Source organism: Ursus arctos, unplaced genomic scaffold, assembly GCF_023065955.2.
Source record: "Ursus arctos isolate Adak ecotype North America unplaced genomic scaffold, UrsArc2.0 scaffold_15, whole genome shotgun sequence".
Lineage (NCBI taxonomy): Eukaryota > Metazoa > Chordata > Mammalia > Carnivora > Ursidae > Ursus > Ursus arctos.
Window position 1 is genome coordinate 22,984,577 of NW_026622819.1, and position 16,217 is coordinate 23,000,793.

At 33.9% G+C, this 16,217-nt stretch overlaps 1 long non-coding RNA gene across 1 annotated transcript in view; it reads right to left on the reverse strand.

Moving 5' to 3' along the window:
* LOC123001449 (uncharacterized) overlaps positions 1-16,217 on the reverse strand; it is an 84,648-nt gene that overhangs the window by 12,710 nt on the left and 55,721 nt on the right. The window contains exons 2-3 of the long non-coding RNA XR_006410356.3: positions 7,265-7,339; positions 4,619-4,695 (exon numbers count right to left, since the gene is read on the reverse strand). This is a non-coding gene — a long non-coding RNA (uncharacterized LOC123001449). The remainder of the gene's footprint in view (positions 1-4,618; positions 4,696-7,264; positions 7,340-16,217) is intronic.

A 16,217-nucleotide genomic window follows, 5' to 3' on the forward strand; every position in this document is an offset into this window, starting at 1 on the left:
AGCAGACTGATAACCAGCAAAGAAATTGAATCAGTAATCAAAAATCTTCCATCAAACAGAAGTGCAGGGCCACATGGCTTCCTAGGGGTAATTCTACAAGACACTTAAAGAAGAGTTAATACCTATTCTTCTCAAGCAGTTCCAAAAATAGAATTGGAAAGAAAACTTCCCAACTCATTCTACAAGACCATCATTACCTTGATTCCAAAACCAAAGACCCCACTGAAAGAAAAGCATTTTAGGCCAACATCCCTGATGAACATGGAGGCAAAAATTCTCAACAAAATACTAGCAAATAGAATGCAATAGTACATTAAAAGAATCATTCACCACAATCAAGACGGATTAATTTCTGGGCTACAAGGGTGGTTTAATATTTGTAAATCAATTGTGATAAACTGCATTAATAATATAAAAGAATATGATCCTCTTCATAGATGCCCCCCCCCAAACCAACAAAAACACACATTGAAAAGTACAGCATCCATTCTTGATAAAAACCCTCAACAAAGTAGGGGTAGAGTGAACATACCTCAACATCATAAAGGCCATGTATGAAAGACCAACAGCTAATATCATCCTCAATGGGGAAAAACTGAGATCTTTTCCTCTATGGTCAGGAACAAGACAGGGATGTCCACTCTCACCATTGTTATTTAACATAGTACTGGAAGTCCTACCCTCAGCAATCAGACAACAAAAAGAAATAACAGGCATCCAAACTGGCAAGGAAGAATTAAAACTTTCACTATTTGGAGATGACATGATACTCTATGTAGAAAACCTGAAATACTCCACCAAAAAATTGCTAGAATGGATACGTGAATTCAGTAGAGTTGCAGGTTACAAAATCAACATAAAAAATTTGTTGCATTTCTATACAGTAATAATGAAATAGTAGAAAGAGAAATCAAGGAATTGATATCATTTACAACTTCACCAAAAACCATAAGATGCCTAGGAATAAATTTAACCAAGAGGTGAAGATCTGTACTTGGAAAACTATAGAACACTTACAAAAGAAATTGAAGACTACACAAAGAAATGGAAAAACATTCCATGCTCATGGAGTGGAAAAACAAATATTGTTAAAATGTCTATACTACCTAAAGCAATCTATAAGTTTAATGCAATCCCTACCAAATACCACCAGCATTTTTCACAGAACTAAAACAAACAATCCTAAAATTTGTATGGAACCACAAAAAACCCTGAATACAAAAGCAATCTTGAAAAAAGAAAGCAAAACTGAAGGCATCACAATTTTACACTTCAAGATATATTATAAAGCTTCAGTGATCCAGCCAGTAGGGTACTGGCACAAAAACAGACATATAGATCACTGGAACAGAACAGAACACCCAGAAATGGACCCACAACTATATCATCAACTAATCTTCAACAAAGCAGGAAAGAATATCCAATGTAAAAAAGACAGTCTCTTCAACAAATGGTATTGGGAAAACAGGACAACAACATGTAAAAGAATGAAACTAGACCACTTTCTTATTCCATACACAAAAGTAAAATCAAAATGGATGAAAGACTTTAATGTGAGACAGGAATCTATCAAAATCCTAGAGGAGAACATAGACAGTAAGCTTTTTGACATCAGCCATAACAACTTCTTACTAGACACACCTCTGAAGGCAAGGGAAACAAAAGCAAAAATAAACTATTGGGACTTCATCAAGATAAAAACTTCTGCACAGTAAAGGAAACAATCAACAGAACTAAAAGGCAGCCTACAGAATGGAAGAAGATATTTGCAAGTGACATATCTGATAAAGGGTTAATATCCAAAATCTATGAAGAACTTATCAAACTCAACACCCAAAAGCCAAATAAGCCAGTTAAGGAAAGGGCAGAAGACATGAATAGACATTTTTCCAAAGAAGACATACAGATGGCTAAAAGACATATGACAAGATAATCAATATCACTTATCATCAGGGAAATACAAATCAAAACTACAGTGAGACATCATCGCACACCAAAACTACAATGAGATACCACCTCACACCTGTCAGAATAGCCAAAAGTAACAACACAGGCAATAACAGATGTTGGTAAGGATGCTGAGAAAGGGGAACCCTCTTACACTGTTGGTGGAATGCAAACTGGTGCAGCCACTCTGGAAAACAGTATGGAGGTTCCTCAAAAAGTTAAAAGTAGAACTACCCTATGATCCAGCAATTGCACATCTAGGATATATACTCAAAGGATACAAAAATACAGATTTGAAGGGGTACCTGCACCTTGATCTTTACAGTAATAATATCAGCAATAGCCAAACTATGGAGAGAGCCCAAATGCCCATCATGTGATTAATGGATAAAGAAGATGTGCGCTATACATATGTGATGGAATATTACTCAGCCATCAAGAAGAATGAAATCTTGCCATTTGCAAGGATATGGGTGGAGCTAGAGAGTGGATTACGCTAAATGAAATAAGTCCATCAGAGAAAGACAAATACCATAGGATTTCACTCATGTGGAATTTAAGAAACAAAACAGATGAACATAGGGTAAGGAAGAAAAAAAGAGAAGTAAACAAACCATAAGAGACTCTTAAGTATAGAGAACAGGTTGCTGGAAGGGAAGAGTGTGGGCAATGGGCTAAATGGGTGATGGGGATTAAGGAGGAACTTGTCATAAGTACTGGGTGTTATATGTAAAAGCTGAATCATTTGAATTCTACTGAAACTAATATTACACTGTATGTTAATTAACTGGAATTTAAATGAAAAGTTGAAACTAAAAGAAAAAAAAAACTGGCTCAAATATATGTGATATAAATCCATTTAAAATACAATGAACCCCAGGGCACCTGGGTGGCTCAGTCAGTTAAATGTCTGCCTTCAGCTGAGGTCCTGATCTTGGGGTTCTGGAATCGAGACCCATGTCAGGCTCCCTGCTAAGCACTACTAGGATATGTACTCAAAGGATACTAAGCAGGGAGCCCGCTTCTCTTTCTCCCTCTCCCTGTTTGTGATCTCTTGCTCTCTCACTCTCTTGCTCTCTCCCTCAAATAAATAAAATCTTGAAAATAAAAAATAAAAATAAAATAACCCCAATAAATTAAAAGTATGGAAAAATATACCATGCAAACAAGTAATCAAAAGAAAGCTGGCGTAGTTATATTAATTTGAGACAAAACCAACTTAAGACAAGGAAGATTATCAGGGATAAAGAGAAGCATTATATAATCATAAAGGGGTCAATTCTCCAAGAAGATAATAGTAATTCTAAACATGTGTGCATCTAACAACAGAGATTCAAAAATATGAAGCTAAAATTGACAGAAATTGAAAGGAGAAACAGACAACTACACTATTATTGTTGGCTACTTCAATATCTTTTTCAATAATTGATAGATTAAGCATGCATGTAATCGATAAGGCTATAAATGGCCTCAGCAGCACTATCAACCAACTTGATTTAATTGATATTTATAGAATACAACATACAAACAATAGCGGAATATATCTTCTTCTCAATCTCCCTTGAAACATTCACAAAGCTAGACAATATTCTTGGCCATAAAATACCTTAGCAAATTTTAAATAATAGAAATATAAATTCAGTGCTCAGATAACAATGAGATTGAATTAAAAGTCAGTAAATGAAAGGTGTCCAGAAATTGCTAAATATTTGCAGATTAAATAACACACAAAAAAAACATATGCATTAGAAAGGAAAAATATATATATAACAATGATAACCTAATCTGTGCATTAGACATCTTGAGAAAGAAGGCTAAAGAAAGGCTTAAACAAGAAGAAAAAGGAAATAAAATTAGAACAGAACTCAACAAAATAAAAAAAACAATATGGAGAAAATCAAAAACACCTAAAGCCATTTTTATTCTTTTAGGAAAACTTCAGTTAAATTAATGAATCTCTATCCAGGCTAACCAAGAAAGAACCAGAGACAGCACAAATTACAAATACCAAAAATAAAAAATGGTTTATCACTACTAATACATGGACATAAAAAGGTCAATAAGGGAATATTAAAGATAAGCTTATGCATACAAATTTGAAAATTTAGATGTGATGGACCAATGACACATTTACCAAGCACACAGAAGGAGAAAAAAATAACATTAATAGCCCTTTATCTATAATAAAATTTTATCAATAATTGAAAACCTTCCAAAAAAAAGCACCAAACCATTATTTCACTAGTTAATTCTCTGAAACACTTAAAGGAGAAATAATGCTTATTCTCTGAAATCTCTTCAAGAAAATAAAAGCAGGAAGATCAATCCTTATGCATGCTGTGATGTCAGCATAACCCAGGTAGCAAAACCAGATACAAATATTACAATAAAAAAAAGATGATTATAGACCAAACTCTCTCAGAAAACGCAAGCAAAAATCCTCAACAAATCCAACAATATGTAGAAAGAATTATGCTCCAAGACCAACCGGGATATATTTTAAGTAAATGAGGCTGTTTCGATGTTCAAACTCTGTAAATATAATCTACCGTATCAATAGATTAAAAGAAAAACATATGATCATATTCAGATGCAGAGAATTTTAAAAAGCCAGTACCCATTCCTGATAAAATTTCCACATGTTTTAAATGAGAAGCATTCTAAAAAATACCTTATCAGTGTTCTTCAAAACTGTCCAGATCACCAAACACAAGGAAAGTCGGAGAAACTGTCATAGCCAACAGGAACCTAAGAAGACATAATGGATAAATGCAATGTAGTTTCCTGAAAGGGATCCTGAAATGGGGGGGGGGGGGGAGACATTATATAAACCCAAGAAAATCTGAATAAAGTATGTACTTTAGTAAAGAATTATTAATATTGGTTCATTAATAGTGACAAACAGGCCTTATTAAGTATTAATAGTAGGAGAACTTGAGTGTGGGGTTCATGTAGACTCTCTATTACTTTGCAACTTTTCTATAAATCTAAAACTCTTCTAAAATTTAAAAGAAGTTTATTTCAAAACAGTCAACAAAAATCGGAATAAATGAACTCATATATTTTCTTCAAATATTTCCTCTTAAAAAGAATATGTAAGTTTTGGCACAAATTTCAATGTGTTATTTTTTGAGGGTGAGGGCGTTAATGAACTTTGCGGAATAAGCGGAAAGAAAAATATGATGAGATAGTAGTATTCAGCCTACAAGTATAATTTTTGGTTTGTTATATGCTTTTTAAAGACAGTTTTCATTTCTTTTCTTCTTTTCAAATTTTTTTTTTAAATTCTAGTTAGTTAACATACAGTGCAATATTGGTTTCAGGAGTAGAATTCAGTGATTCATCACTTACATACAATGCCCAGTGCTCATCAAAACAAGTGCCCTACTTAATACCCATAGCCCATCCCCCCCATCCATTTCCCCTCCAGCAACCCTCAGTTTGTTTTCTATCTTTAAGTGTCTCTTATGGTTTGTTTCCATATCTCCCTTTTCTTTATTTTTTACCCCTTCTCATATCTTCATCTGTTTTATTTCTTAAATTCCACGAGTAAAACATATAGTATGTGTCTTTCTCTGCTTATTTCACTTAGCATAATATAATCTAGCTCCATCCGTGTTGTTGCAAATGGCAAGATTTCATTCTTTTTGATGGCTGAGTAATATTCCATCATGTGTGTGTGTATACATATGTATGTATATATGTGTGTGTATATATACACACACACATATACACATATGTATACACACACACACACACGCACACACACCCCAAAACTTCTTTATCCATTCATCAGTTGATAGACATCTGAGCTCTCTCCATAGTCTGGCTATTGTTGATAATGCTGCTATAAACATAGGGGTGCATATATCCCTTTGAATCTGTAGTTTTCTATCCGTTGGGTAAATACCTAGTATTGCAATTGCTGGATCATAGGGTAGTCCTACTTTTAACTTTTTGAGGAACCTCCATACTGCCTTCCAGAGTGGCTTAACCAGTGTGTATTCCCACCAACATTCAAGAGGCTTCCCCCTTCTCATCCTCATCAACACCTATTGTTTCTTGTGTTGTTAATTTTAGCCATTCTGACAGGTGTGAGGTGGTATCTCATAGTGGTTTTGATTTGCATTTCCTTGATGATGAGTGATGTTGAGCATCTTTTCATGTGTCTATTAGCCATGTGGATGTCTTCTTTGGAAAATGTTGAAGACAGATTTCAATTTGATTTTTAAAATGTCCCTAAAAGAACTATAAATCTGTCCTCTGTCCTCTACAACTTTTTTTTTAGCCTGAAAATTTCCTTGATTCTTAGATTTGAATTTGAAAGTATTTTCAGACCTTAAGAGGTGCAATGAGTGTACCATTATTAAAATACACATCCTAATTTTAAATCATTCTTTTTAGCATATTAAAAGCATGTTGTGTATGTGTTTTTTTTTGGCAAAATATATATTTTTGCCAATAAATTCTATGAATTACTCATAGTTTTGAAATGTCTCTACTCATAGAGTAAGGATGAAGTGTTTTATATGACTACGTCTTTGAAGGTACAGTCAAGTGGATTTCTTCCACATGTTCCATGAGAAAAAATAGTTTAGCTATGGGCTAATTATTATTTCATGCCATTTAATTTGTCCCATTTAATCTAAAGGCATGAAATAAAATATCTCTCACACACTAAATGCTGGGGAGCATGTGTGTGTGCGTGTGTGCACGTGTGCGTGCACACACACACGCACATGCACACATGTGCATATCTTTGGGGCACTGGCACAACATTTAATATTTTTCCCTTTGATACCATGTCAGTAAAGACATATAGATATAATGAAATAAATATAAACACATAAAAAGAGTATTGATCAGTACTTTTTCTTTTTTTAAAGAACACATACACCAGGTTACTCAAAGTTGGAGATTTGCTTTCCTTACTCAAGAGAGGGGACTGATACTATGGCTTTTCTTGTTTTCCAACCATTGCTTTCCAGGAAGGTAGAAAATAAGGGTTGATGTTCCTCTTAAAATCCAAGTTGAACTGTCTCCTGACTTAATCCTCTCAGCATAAATCAGCAACAACTCTTCCCCTGGCTTATGCTGAAATATTCTCAGTTGATTATACAATATACTACATTTGAAAGAAGCAAATTTGTTTGGACACTTCTGCAAGTTAGAAAATCTCTCCCAAATCCTGAGCTACATTACCTTTCTCTTTGTCTTTCACCCCTGTATCTGTTTCTGGGCTGCTTTAAAAAAAAAAAAAAAAAAAAAAAGAAGAAGAAGAAGAAAGAAGGAAAGAAAGAAAGAAGCAAAATCTAACCTTTAGTGACTTAATGTCCAAAGCAATTCATCATCTTGATAACTGCCTTCAGAATGTTTTCCAAAATTTCCACATCTATAAAAAGGTTAAGGACAAAAAGTAGTTGTATGAAATATGTTATAAATTCTAAAAATGATGAGATCATATTTAAGTAAGGAATGGATATAGAATATGATAATGTTCTTGGTTTAAGTTCATTTTGGTAATACTGCTCTTCAAAAATGATACTGAAATTATAAATTATCAATGGTTTTATTAAATCCCATGGACATATATGATGGTTTTTTTTCTACAATTTTTTTTTAAAGCAGAGAGTTTGATGCAAGTTGTAGATTTGCATATTTTTTTCTCAGGTATACATCCATATCTATTGTCAAAAAGAATAGTATACACTTTATTTTTTATAGAATATTAAGAATACACAACAAAATGTGTGGCATATCTTAAAATAATAAAAAGACATGTTACCTAGTATGTTTGGTAGATAATAAATTTGTTAAATATTGCCTAGCCTATAATAACTAACAAATTTATTTTTCATGGCATTTATGAAAAAAATTACCTTTGAAGTAATTTACATTTTTTTCTTTTTAAAATGTGTCTGGGTTGTTCATAGTTCCTTGCTCTTCAATAGATAATTGTAGATAGAGTGATTTTTAGGTAGAGTTCAAAATATATAATAGCTTGATTGGTTTCTCCCTCTTTCATTTTTCTTGATCTTATTTACTTGTGAGTTAGGTGAATAACAGCCACAACAATTTATCAGATGGCCATTCTTATTTTCAAACTTTAAAACTTTGTTTGAGGCAAACTGCATATTTAGAGTAGAAATCAAAAGTTGAACAAAGAAAGGCAAATAAAAATTTTGGTGTGACCAGTTTTACAAAACACTATGGATTAATTTTGACTTTCACACCATAAACTTTATATCCAGGCAGAGGAATTCATTGTGTTGCAGGTTAAGCAACATTAAATTTTAAAACACCACCATGATTTCATCCTATGAGCATTTGAGAAACTTTTATATTTTAGCCCAGATGCATATTTAATGGGTTATACTCTACTAGGCAGCAGCAGCAGCATTATGAAACTTCTGAATAATTGAGGTCTATGGGAATGACATATAGGAATGTTATTAGGATTTTTCATTTTTTATTACAGTCAATTAGACACTGATATGCTAATAACTTTTGAGATTGTGCATTTATCTGCTTAAGAGAGCAGGCAGGAAAAAAAAATTATCTGTGTTCTATACCACAGAATGTAGTAGCATAAAAATATCCACTACCAAAATCTCAAAGATCTTGTTTACTCAGCAGATTAAGAGAACTCTGGTGACAAGAGGAACAAATGAGTTAGCTGTTATTCACCAAGCCTCTTAAATAACGTAATGGATACAAGATTTAAATTACTAGTCCTAGTAAATTTGTACCTTTCTGATAATTTATGCCTGCTCAGGCAAAATACAAGCATGTTATTTCAAGGCATACTGCAGGGCACTTGGGGTCCTACTCCCCAGGACTGTAATTGTAGTTCGCAAACACTATGCATCAGTATCGGGTAACATGCTAATGAATCAGCTAGCCATGTGTACGTTCCAAGGTAGTAAAAACATTCGCGTTTATTTATCAGAGCTTTCTCCAGTAGGTCACATTATGATCTGGCTGTCTTGGAGCACAGTCTGCTCCCCTCACGAAATCATTTCAAGTGATTTAGATGTCTGAATCTCACATTGTGTTTTCTTGCTTTCTGTCCTTTGTTCTCACCTCAACCCTCACTCAATTAGGCTGGCCTACCCACTCATTTATCACATCTTTGCCCATAAAGAAAGCACTAGGTGCCATGCTAGGTAATGCCAATATCTGGTATCTTCTGAGGCCTCTCTCCTTAGTTTTCAGATGGCTACCTTCTCGATGTGTCACGACATGACCTTTTCTCTGTGCGTGGATGTCTGGGGTATAAGGACACTAGTCATATTGGATTAGGGCCCAGTCTAATGCCCTCATTTTAACTCAACCACCTCTTTAAACAGCTCATCTCCAATGATGGTTACATTCTGAGGTACTGGGTTTGGGACTTCAAAATATGAATTTGGGGGGACACATCTACATCTAGGCTCATAACAATGGTCTTGCTGTGGAAGATTAAATTCAATCAGAAAAGGCCAACATATGTAACAGGCTTCAGAAAAGAGCATGTAGAGAATTGCAGATCATTATGGCTGAGAAAATATTTGAATGGAGCCAGGAAGTGACAAGAGATATCATAAGGCAAGCAGGACCAGATCACAACATCCTTAAAGGTAAGTGATTACCAAAATCCACATTCTTTTATTTCTCCTGAGCACATATGCTGACTTCAATTTCAGGTTCCTTTTCAGCTAGATGTTGCCATGGAACTGATTTCCAGCCAATAGAATATGGATATCATTTCCAGGCTTCCAGAAAGTGACTGTGCCTTATTACATTGTTTTATGAGTTTTTTGTTTTTTTCCTTCTGATGGTAGCAGCAGACTAGATGGAACCAAAAGATGTAAGAATGTAGAACTCTGAATCAATGTATGATAGGAAGCTCTCTGAAAACCCAGTAAAATCCACATGGCTGATTTATAAAGCAAGAAATTTAACATCCATTACCAAGTCATTGTATGCTTTAGGGAGTTTACTTGATACTACAGCCTAATCTATCTTAATTCATTTATATAATTGGATTTATGCAATTCCTGAAGACACTTAGAGCATTAGAAAATTTAAAGGGGAGAGACCTCAGGAGTTCTGATTTAGAAGATCTACTCTAGACACATGAGAAGTATGGATTAAAGGGACACCAAGCTGCAAACCAGTAAGAGTCTCAGTTATCATCACAAAATGATGATAGCCTTAAGAAAGGAGTGGGAGATTTAAAAACAGCAGATAGGCTAAAACTTCAAGTACTATGTTAAATAGTAATGGTGAGAGGGGACATCCTTGTCTTGCTCCTGACCATAGGGGAAAGGCTCTCAGTTTTTCCCCATTGAGGATAATATTAGCTGTGGCTCCTTCATACATGGTCTTTATGATGTTGAGGTATGTTCCATCTATCGTTACTTTGTTGAGGGTTTTTATGAAGAATTAATGCTGTATTTTGTCAAATGCTTTTTCTGCATCTATTGAGAGGATCATATGGTTCTGACCCTTTATTTTATTAATATGGTGTGTCACATTGATTGATTTGTGAATATTGAACCATTCCGGCAGCCCAGGAATAAATCCCACTTGATCGTGGGTGAATAATTCTTTTAATGTACTGTTGAATTTGATTTGCTAGTATTTTGTTGAGAATTTTTGCATTCATGTTCATCAGGGATATTGGCCTGTAACTCTCCTTTTTAGTGGGGTCTTAGTCTGGTTTTAGAATCAAGGTAATGCTGGCTTCATAGAATGAGTTTGGAAGTTTTCCTTCCTTCCTTTTTTGTTTTGTTTTGTTTTTGAACAGTTTGAGAAAATAGGCACTAAATTTTCTTTAAATGTCTGGTAGGTTCCCCTGGGAAGCCATCTGGCCCAGGACTTTGCTGGGAGATTTTTGATAACTGATTAAATTTCTTTGCTGGTTATGAGTCTGCTCAAATTTTCTCTTTCTTTTTGTTTCATCTCTGGTGGTTTGTAAGTTTCTAGGAATTTGTCCATTTCTTACAGGTTGCCCAGTTTATTGGCATATAATTTTTCATAGTATTCTCTTATAATTGATTGTATTTCCGTGGTGTTGGTTATGATCTCTCCTCTATCACTTGTGATTTTATCTACTTGGGTCCTTTCTGTTTTCTTTTTGATAATTCTAAGGGCTTATCATTTTTATTAATTCTTTTAAACAGCCAGCTCTTAGTTTCATCAATCCATTCTACTGTTTTGTTTTGTCTGTCTCTATATCATTTCTGCTCTAATATTATTTCCCTTCTTCTGCTGTCTTTAGGCTTTCTTTGCTATTACTTTTCTAGCTCCTTTAGCTGTAAGGTTGTGTATTTAAGACTTTTCAATCAGACAACAAAAAGAAATAAAAGGCATCCAAATTGGCAAGGAAGAAGTCAAACTTTCACTCTTTAAAGACAGCATGATACTCCACGTAGAAAACCCAAAAGACTCTGCCAATAATTTGCTAGAACTCATACATGAATTTAACAAAGTCACAGGATATAAAATCAATGTGCAGGAATCTGTTGCATTTATACATACCAATAATGAATGAGCAGAAAAAGAAATCAAGGAATTGATCCCATTTGCAATTGCACCCAAAACATTAAGATACCTAGAAATAAATCTAACTAAAGAAATAAAAGATCTATACTCTGAAAACTATAGAACACTTATGAAAGAAATTTAAGAGGACATAAGGAAATGGAAAAGCATTCCATGCCCATGGACTGGAAGAACATTGTTAAAATGTCTATACTACCCAAAGCAATCTACACATTTAATAAATCCTGATCAAAATATCACCAGCATTGTTCACAGAGCTAGAACAAACAATCCTAAAATTTGTATGGAACCAAAAAAGACCCCAAATGCCAAAGCAATTCTGAAAAAGAAAAACAAAACTGGAGGATTTTAGGCTATATTACAAAGCTGTAGTCAACAAGACAATATGGTACTGACACAAAACAGACACATGGATCAATGGAGCAGAATAGGGAACCCAGAAATGTACCCACAACTATATGGTCAACTAATCTTCTACAAAGCAGGAAAGAATATCCAATGCAAAAAAGACAGTCTCTTTAACAAATTGTGTTGGGAAAACTGGACTGCAGCATGCAGAAGAATGAAACTAGACCACTTTCTTATTCCATACACAAAAATAAATTCAAAATGGATGAAAGACCTTCATGTGAGACAGGAAACCATCAAAATCCTAAGGACATTGGAGGCAGCAACCTCTTTGACATCAGCTGCAGCAACTTCTTACTAGACACACCTCTGTAGGCAAGGGAAGCAAAAGCAAAAATGAACTATTGGGACTTCATCAAGATAAAAACTTCCGCACAGCAAAGGAAACAATTAGCAAAACTAAAAGTTAGCCTACAGAATGGGAAAAGATATTTGCAAATGACACAAATGATAAAGGGTTAGTGTCCAAAATCCACAAAGTTCTTATCAAACTGAACACCCCAAAACCAAATAACCCAGTTCAGAAATGGGTAGAAGACATGAATAGACATTTTTCCAAAGAAGACATACAGATGGCTAACAGACACATGAAAAGATGCTAACATCACTCATCATCAGGGAAATACAAATCAAAATCACTATGAGATACCACCTCACACCTGTCAGAATGGGGAAAAGTAACAACATAGGAAACAACAGGTGTTGGTGAGGATGTGGACAAAGGGGAGCCCTCTTACACTGTTGGTGGGAATGCACACTGGAACAGACACTCTGGAGAACAGTATGGAGATTCTTCAAAATGCTAAAAACAGAACCAGCCTACGATCCAGCAAGTGCACTACTAGGTATTTACCGAAAGGATACAAAAATACAGATTCAGAGGGATATATGCAACCCTATGTTTATAGCAGCATTATCAAAAATAGCCAAACTATGGAGAGAGCCTCCAGATGTCCATCAACTGATGAATGGATAATGAAGAGGTGGTGTATGTATACAACAGAGTATTACTCAGCCATCAAAAAGAATGAAATCTTGTCATTTGCAACAACATGGATGGAGCTAGAGAGTATTATTCTAAGCCAAATAAGTCAGTCAGAGAAAGACAAATATCATCTGATCTCACTCATATGGGGACTTTAAGAAAACAGACGAACATATGGGAAAAGGGGAAAAGAAAAAATAAGAAGAGAGGGATACAAGCATAAAAGACTTTTAATGATAGAGAACAAAATGAGGGTTTATGGAGGGAGGCAGGTGGGGGATGGGGTTGATATAAGATAGGTATTAAGGAGGGCACTTTTTGTGATGTGCACTGGGTGTTGTATGTAAGTGATGAATCACTGAATTCTATTCCAGAAACCAATATTGCACTGTATGGTAACTGCCTAAAATTTAGATTAAAAAATAATATAAAAAATAAAAATAAAAAATAAAATAAACATAAAAAAAGATTCTCTCCCTCTCCCTCTGCTCCTCCCCCTTAAACACCACCTGCAACCACCAACCCCTGTACTTTCTCTAAAAAAAAAAAAAAAAAAAAAAAAAAATGAGTTTTTTGTTTTACTTCTAAAAGTAGTAATCATTTCTTTTTTAGGTCAGTTTGGTCATTAGTATAGTTTCTTACCCTTTAGTAATATTTCTATTGTATCTTTAAGTTTTTTAAACATTGTTTAAAATACCCATTTTATATTTTGCCTCAGTAATTCTAACTTCTGAATTACTTCTGAGTTTTCCTTCTGTTGTCTGGTTTTTTTTTTTTTGTTTGTTTGTTTGTTTATTTTTGTTTTGCTGTTAACCATGTATTTTTTCAGAGTCTCACAGGAAAATGGATGTCACTATAGAAGTCTTTAGCAATAATAATAAAAATAATTATTATTAATAATTATTATAATTAGTAAAATAAAGGCATATGCTAACTTGAAAGAACTGGCATGCCAAATGTCAGCAATTCTGACAATAGCTTTCAGAAAATCCAGAAATGTAGCAATTACTAGAATCTCTAGCCAATGATCTCTTCTGAAACTCTAATGATTCAGGATGATATGTGGAAGCTGTGAGAGAAGAGGCAGGATGTTGCAGTTCACGCTCTCTCATGTAACTCATTTGGGTAACCAAGTAAGCAATTCTCAGAGGAATATTTCCACCAGTGGAAGTACCCTATAGCTGTGTTATCTACTAGGCTGTTTCTTATTCTCTTCAACTTTTCAGATTTTATGTGCATGCTTCTTATATGTGAACTTTAACTAGAACTTTCATCAAAGAATTCTAGGAAATGGAATACATTAAAAATCTTTGAAAAGCAAGAATAGTAATAAGCATCTAATGACAATATATATCAAGGTGGTACTTGTGTGGAATTTATTATTTTCTTGGATATTTTATATGTTTATACCATGAGCCGTATTTTCTTTTAATTTTTTGTGAAGGTTTATTTGAGGAAAAACTTGAGGCCAGGGTTGAAGGTAGTTTAGAGAGAAATTGCTCCTGTTTCTGACATTTCATGTAGAATCAAAACCATTTTAAATAAATCGTTTCCTTAAATTGCCACATATCCAGAGAGTGTGAATTTGGTGCAAACCTGTTTTGATGTTGACTTGAGGTTATGGAATCTGAAGAAAGAAAAAAAAATGTTTCCCATCCTTAGAGCCAAGGTTTATACAGTTGTGAACTATATGTATTTTGGATTTGAGTTGGCAATTATAATTAAACACTGCAGTGAGGATTAGTCTTCTTGGATCCCAGTTTAATGGGCAAGGGACTTCTTATGAGATTCTGCACATCTCAGTAGGCTCTGGGCTTTATCCACAGTGACCTGAAAGTTAATAAGGTTTTATCAAGTATCAAGTAAGGCAAAAGTAAGCTTTAGTGCTCCTCTGACCTCCCTGGAACCCTCTTTCATCTACTTTTTGGTTTCTGAATATCCTGTGTCTCTTTTCCAATTCATTAAGTTAAAACATATTTTATCCAACATCCTTCAGTTGTTTTCAGCATGATGGGTAGTTAATCCACCAAATTGCTACAAATAAAAGTCTATAGGTATTTTTTAAGGCAAATATATATATATATATATATATATATATATATATATATATATATATATATATATCCTGAGAGAAAAATATTTGATCCCAAAATTATTAGAACATTTTATAATAAATCCAATCAAGATGATAAAAATAGACAATATATGTAAATATATGTAGACAAATATTTTATTTACAAAAGATTAGGAAATTATTTTAGTAAGAAGTATTAATGCTTACTTTTACAAAAAAAAAAAAAAGTATATCTGTGCTTGGCAGGCATTAGCCAACAAATACCAACACCTTGCACTTAACTTTCTACTTTACCTAATGTGGGTGAAATTATTTTCCATTCAAAGTAAGATAAATCCCACCTGAAGTAATTAAAATTTAAGACCAAAAACATCTCCCATAATAAAATGTACAAAGATAGAATTATTTCGGAGTTTATTGTTTTAATCTTTGCATCTTGATTTCATGATAATGTCCTTATTTTTCTCAAGTTACCTCCCCTCATGTTCCTAAGATGACTTTGTCATTTTTCAGATGGCACATTCAAAATGATGATGTTTGAAGTAAGAAGAGATTACATGTCACTTTTTTGAGAATGAGTAAAATTTTCCTAGAATTTACCTGAGGACTCACTCTTTGCTGTCATGGTCAGATTTACTCTGTCGCAAATATGCCTTTCCCACTCACTGGCAAAGGCAATCATATTGCTATGGTGAGTTTAAACTAGTTAGAATACACACCTGAGAATCAAAGAAGGTATTGAACCAAACAGTGAAAACAATTTTAAAAGTCACATTTATGTTAACACGTAAAATGAAGAAAGGTATATTTGTTGATGGATAATAGTAGATAAACATGACTTTATCTGCAGGTACATCTTTCCATATGTACTTAAGCAAACAAATGCAACAGCAAAAATGAGTAGTAATAACCGTTTATTTTAATATATTTTAATGTAGTACTTATTCACTGCAACAGATACCAACTTTTTTTCTAATGGCTGGACCATCGAATTTGCATCTGTACAAGTGAAAACATCAAATATTGGTATATGTTGTTCTTAATTAAAAATGAGAATGAGGTTTGTAATGTCTGAGCTGGTTTGTGTAGGTTTTGTACTGTATCATGGTTCTAACGATACCAAGAATGTAGGTTCTAGAGTAGTTCCTAACTTGTGCAATCCTTCTGCCAATCTGGAAGGAAAATTTTACTAGAATAGAAAAATTACAAATGGCTAAGTATTTGTATACTCATTTGTCCATCCTCATTAGTTCC